Source organism: Echinops telfairi, unplaced genomic scaffold (assembly GCF_000313985.2).
Source record: "Echinops telfairi isolate 266 unplaced genomic scaffold, ASM31398v2 ScPeMD7_7468;HRSCAF=8506_0, whole genome shotgun sequence".
Taxonomy (NCBI): domain Eukaryota; kingdom Metazoa; phylum Chordata; class Mammalia; order Afrosoricida; family Tenrecidae; genus Echinops; species Echinops telfairi.
Window position 1 is genome coordinate 23,635,951 of NW_022111369.1, and position 6,282 is coordinate 23,642,232.

At 35.1% G+C, this 6,282-nt stretch overlaps 1 protein-coding gene across 3 annotated transcripts in view; it reads right to left on the reverse strand.

Annotated features, from left to right (window-relative positions):
* Nucleotides 1-6,282, reverse strand: part of SMARCAD1 (SWI/SNF-related, matrix-associated actin-dependent regulator of chromatin, subfamily a, containing DEAD/H box 1) — a 95,916-nt gene that overhangs the window by 37,894 nt on the left and 51,740 nt on the right. The window lies entirely within an intron of this gene.

A 6,282-nucleotide genomic window follows, 5' to 3' on the forward strand; every position in this document is an offset into this window, starting at 1 on the left:
ATGAGGACCTAATGCCGGGGGTTTAAGTGGAGAGAAAATGTTTTGAGAAACGATGTACAAATGTGCTTTACACAATTGATGTGTGTACGGATTGGGATAACAGTTGTATGAGCCCCTAATAAAATGTTAAAAAACAAACAAACTTTGCCTTGACTAATGGGTTCACTTGCAGATCTAGCAGTAGATCAAATGAACAGAACTTTCAAAATTTAGGTAAAAGAAACTATAGGAAGCGGTTATTTTATGTCACTAGGGTAAGAATAATTCAGAAAAGGAGAATAGTTGTACAACTTTAAAAATAAAACCAATGCCACCGAAGTGTATGTGTAGGAATTCGTCATTAGTGCATGTTCTACAGTATTTATCTTTCACACTGAAAAAGCACACACATACACACACACAAATCAAGACTGTGAAAGAGTAATATAGCCAACTATTTAATAAAGATGTTACTGCGTTTTTGTGGGTGATTGTCTAAGCTTGGTGATAAGTAATCACTGGTTTTACTCCTTGAGAAACAGGTAAGAAAATGAAGTATGCACAAAAAGTTTTCGCTCATGTATGTCTCGTTGCTGTTATTTACAAAAGGAGTATCAGATGAAATGAATAGTCCCGCAATGAAGCAAAAACATGATTCCTCCAAAAAGCAGCTTCAAGTTTCAAATTTTTTCTTAATAAGGATGATACTAATATTGAGATATTTTCAAAAGCTGTATTACATAACAGATCATTCATGGGAAATTTACACGTTATGACATGATATGATGTGATCAGATTTCTATGGTCTGCTTCTGAACAGATTCCTGAAACGAAAGACTTCTGTCATATCTGAATTTTCCAAAAGATGAAGAAGCAACAAAATGATGGTCCCAAATTTACTTAAATGGTTTTCTCTTTTTACTTAGCTTTTAAAAAACATAAACTGGCCACAGTCATTCTGGTATCACAAGAAAGGTTTTAAAACAGAAGGGGCAACCAAATCATTATTCAGAGAACTGAATAGAAAGAGCTGAGCATTTATTCTGAATTTTGTATATGAATAATGGAAACACTGAGAGTGAAAATGTGGGAACGTTCTTTTCCTAGATCTCTTTATAGATAGATAGGGAAGTAGTAATGAGAATTAGGATATTAATTTTGTAACCCTTAGTAACTCAGAAATCCATTCTTCAGGATTTGTTTATTATTTAAATAAAAGTTCCTGTACAATGCTTCAAGGATCCCTGGTGGGTCAGGGATTAAAGTGCTCAGTGGCAAACTTAAAGGTCAGCAGTTCAAACCTACCAGGTGCTGTATGTGGGAAGATTTACAGTCTTAACAACTCTAATAGGGCAGTTCTGCACCATATTTTACACTCCAAATCCACAAGAACAAACTCTAAAAAAATTTAAGGTATTTCTTCTACTCTGTCACACAGAGCCACTATGCACTGAATTTGACTGGATGGTACCTGACAGAAGCATTTCCAGTATAAGTCAAGTAAGTAACCCAAGAGGAGGAATGAGAGACAAAACGTTGATCCAGAGAAGGGCGATTAAATATGAGTAGAACTGCCACCATACTACTAGTTTCTGAAGACAAAAAGCATTTAACAATACGGTTACTGAGCTTCATTCCCCCTCTTCCATCCCCCAAAAAAGTATGGAAAAATAAAATCTCTTTTAAATGCAGGCTCTATTTGCAAACAAAGATGCTAATGAGCATATAAACTATGATCCTGCTTATACTCACGTGGCTCTGGTGCACAGTGGGTGTGTGTTGGGTCTGCATGGTTGGCAGTTTGAAAGCACCAGCAGGTCTGGGGGAGAGACACTGGGCTTTCTACTCCCATAAATAGAAACACAGAGGGAGTTGGCTACGAATCAGCATCGACTTGATGGCAGCGAGTTTGGTTTTTGGAGTTTTATACTCATATAATATAAACATACAAATATGTCTGAATAGATGGTGCTCAAATAATCTTAAGCTGTGAATACCTTAGTATAATTTTGGGTGATCTACTTTCTTTGTTCTTGTATACACTGTTTAAATTTTAGGCAATTTAAAATCAAAATAAAGCTATTGAGGGACGGGGCAAGAAAAGAAAGAAAAGCAACTCCTATGTTGAATAATGTGAAAAAAAAGAAGACCTTCAATATGGCATTGATTACTATCTCTTTAATTAGAAACTATAGTGTTTCTCTACTTTTAAAAATAGCAATTGAAGTACCTCTCTTTTGCCACACTGTGTCACTCTTACTATGCAAATATATATTTTTAAATGTATCTAGGATTGGGGGGGGTGTATTTATTTTCAGGAGAAAGACAAGATTTTCTACTCCTATAAAAGTTTAGTTCCAGAAAACTGCCACGGTAGTTCTATCGGTCCTATAGGGTCACTATGTTCAAAATCAACTCGCTGGCAGTTCAGTTTTAAATTTTGGGAGAAATTTTTAAAGAGCCAATTATATCTTCAAATGACATACTCTGCATCTAACATGATTCTTGAGAGATGAGCGCTCCGGTCTTCTTTACTGCTATAAATGCCTGGCTTGTGACTGTGTCCCAATGAGTTGACTCCCACTTCAAGTGGCCATACAGCACAAGAGAACCATTCCACAGGGCTGCCCACGGGGTAATCTTGATAGAAGCAGATTGTCCAAGCTTTCTCCCTCAAACCACTGGTGGGTCCAAACCACTTGCCTCCGGTTAGTCACCAAATGCTTAACCACTGTACTACCAGGCCTCCTTACACAGCCGGCAGCAGTCTGCAAAGTATACACAGATTAAGCCAGAGGCCATGAAAATCACTATTAGTTGGCAGTGGGGCAAAGACAGGGCTTTCCACGCCTATAGACAGTTACAGTCTCAGAAATCCACAGAAGCGGTTTTACTTTGTCTTTATAGGGTTGCTATGAGTTAGAACTGACTGGTTGGCAGCGAGTTATTAGTTGGCATAGACCTGACAGCAATGATTAATTCTTTCACAGGCAAAACTGATATAAATATTAAGGAAGTAGATACATAACAAAAGCTTTTAGGTTGAGGTAGTCATAAATTAGGAGCCCTGGTGGTGCTGTCGGCAAGCAAATTGCTAACAGCAAGCTGGTAGTTCAAACCCACAAGTTCCCTTAAGAAGTTTACAGCCTCAGAAACGCTATAGGGTTGCAATAAATCAAAAGCAAATCAATGAAAAAGGATATTCATACATTGAGTTATTCACAAATCTTGCATGCCTCTGTATAAACACACTACTATTTTGATTAAAGTGCACAGGTGCAATGTAATAAGATTAACATGGACATATGAGTGACCCTTAAAAAGTTCACTGAAATACCCCACTACCTTTTAATTCCATTTTCCCAGAGACTTTTTAAAGCCTCTACATACTATCTCCTACCTTACTTTCTAAAAGTCTAGGGGGTTAAAAATCAGTAAGTGGTTGTAGAACTGAGGTTATCACGGAATTTTCATTAAACATTGCAATATTACCATACTAGGAACCTAGATTTTAAAACTAAAAGCATTCCTGGTCCTTTATTTCCAAAGTCTACCTGATTTAATGATATGGTTACTCACAAAGAGAACCTACTTTACTGCTGTTATGCAGAAAAATTATGGGCAAACAGCAATATTAAGAAAACTTAACATGCAATATTCAAATTTGATTCCAATAAAAGACAGAAAATCGCAAACATAAATACCCTCATTTAATATTTTAAATATTTCTATTAAAAAAATAAAAATCAATTTTCTTCATGTAAACTGAGGATGGCTACAATACCTATGAGCTCATTTTAGATGAGGAAAAAAAGTGCTTCCAAGCAAAAAAATCTTAATGGTCAAGTGTGAAATCCCCTGATCTAGACACTATAATCAGATCATTCTAAGTAAGTGATATCGGACAGCATTCTCCTTATTTAACTTTCACAGTGAAATTACTTTTATTTTTAAAAAAAAGACAACAAAATACTAATGATTATATTAGTAATCATTACATCTTGTTTGAAGAAACTTCAGTTTCAGTAAAAATCGTAATTAAAATGTGTGTATGCATTTATAAATTAAACAAGTATTTACAAATTTTAAGGTTCTGCCAAATTCCCAATGCTTAAGATAATTAAGCTTTGATAATAACTTCAAGAGTTTACTAAATGTTTGCAAGTTGTGTACCGACTTGTGATTTTTGTTAAAGTATGACTGAGTGATGTAATTTACTCTCAGCTAATTCTCATAGCTTTCAAATCCACAGCAGCTATGAAAACAAAAACAAATGCTTTGGATTTTGTTTATTTTGAAAGTTCCTTGTATACATGTATCAACTCTCAGTGAATAATAAGAATGGAGTAAATAATATAGCTTTTAATTAAAAAAATTTGATTTTTCTTCTTATTGTTACCAAGTTGCACTAACCCCGTTATTAAAAATTCCAGTTATTGAGAGCAAATATTACACATTTTAAGCAATTTAAAATTCAAAGCTTATATATTTATGTTTATTTTAGCTCTTCATTAAAAAAAGGCAACTCATCATTTACTGGCTTTGCTGAAGATAAAGCATTGTTTTCATTGAACTCAAGTAGTTAAATTTACTTTTGTGATAGTTTTCAACTCTGTTAAACTAGACAGTCACATGTTTAGCTAAAGACTGATAGATAAAACAAAGAATATAGTCTTTGTGCCCAACTCCTGAGAAGGGGACAAGATGCTATAGGAGGCACAAATACATATTCTACAAATTCATGTCAAGGCTAATTTTTATTATGCCAATTAATTAGTAAGGGAAATAAGCTTTCCATATGTTAAGTTGCTGAATATTTTAAAAGCATCTGGCACATATACCTGTGGCAAAATTGTATAATTTACTTTTACTCTAAGATATTTGGGCAAGTAGTTACAGTGACTGAAAAAACATGGATGCAGATAATTGCATTCCTTATTAAATAAATTAAAATCCCAACATGCCCAAACAATCCAACCCTGCAAAAACATAGGGGAACATTAATGACTGCTTTAAAAAAAAGAAAGAACTAACAAGAAAGCCCTTCAGCACATACTTTAACAAACAAATCACTCAGGCAAAGCCAAACAAGTCTCGAATGGACCTGCTTGACAGATGTTCTCGGGAAAAGCAAAGGCTTCAGGCAAAAAGCTTGTGTGTGTGTGTGTGTGTGTGTGTGTGTGTGTGTGTGTGTTCGAGACTTTTTTTTTTGAGATACAAAACACTAGCAATGCTGTTTCTATATTTTTAAATATTTTAATTTTCCTAAGAATGTTTTCTACAACCATTGTTCAAGGACCCTGCCCTACTGCCACTGGAAGGCACTTATCAAGGGCACTAACTACTCACATAGATCTGACAGAAAATATATAATTAACCACAAAAGCAATTCTGCTTCATGACTTTAGAAATTGAGCTTCCTCAACGTTCAATAAAGTACAAAGAATTGCTTTCTCTTCTAAAGCTCTAAAAAAACATCCATATTGTTTTCACAGCAAGGCCTATATACAATTCAAGGTACACCAGTGCAGTCTCACGAAAGTCACAGTAACAATTTAAAAGACAAGAGTTCTTACACTTCTCTGTATAATTATCACTTGATGTATATTGAGATTTAGAAAGATTGAAAGCACAGGTATTTTGGATAGAAAAACTTTTTTCTAGTAAATCAAATTCCAAAAAATGTGTACTTACCAGGGCTCATGCCTCCCTTCACCTAACGCTTGATTTTTACGCTTCCACACACTTTTCTAGCTTTCCAATGAAAAATGCTACAGCCAGCACACTCCAAAAAATGGCCACGTTGTTTAACAAAGAAAAACATGTTGGAGGCTGAGCTGTCACTTTTAAAAGAAAAATAAAATAAACAATCGCTTCTTTTGTGGTGAAGCTTAAAACACTTAGGCTGGCATTTTCAATCATGGAGTTTCCCTGGTCGTGGCTATTGCTCTTCAAATAGTTGTAGTAAAATTTCTGCCACATTCTTGCTTTCCTCATGGTGTCTCAGCAGTAACAGATCAGAACAGGCTAGCAAACAACTGCTTCCTAAAAGTAAGCTCTAATTTCTTCTTCTGCAGTGAAATGAACCAAGTTTCTATGCAAAAGAATGAGTGACAGTATTCCCAGCCAATCAGCTAGGGTTTTTTTCAGGAAAATCACCCCTTAATTCATTCAAAATTAGGTCATTTGACACTATTTGAAATACTATTGGCTTACAATGAAAGTAATGTTTGACTCTACTCAGGATAAGGCCACCCATCTATGCTTCTCTGGACTGAAGACACCTTGCCTATAAACGGTACT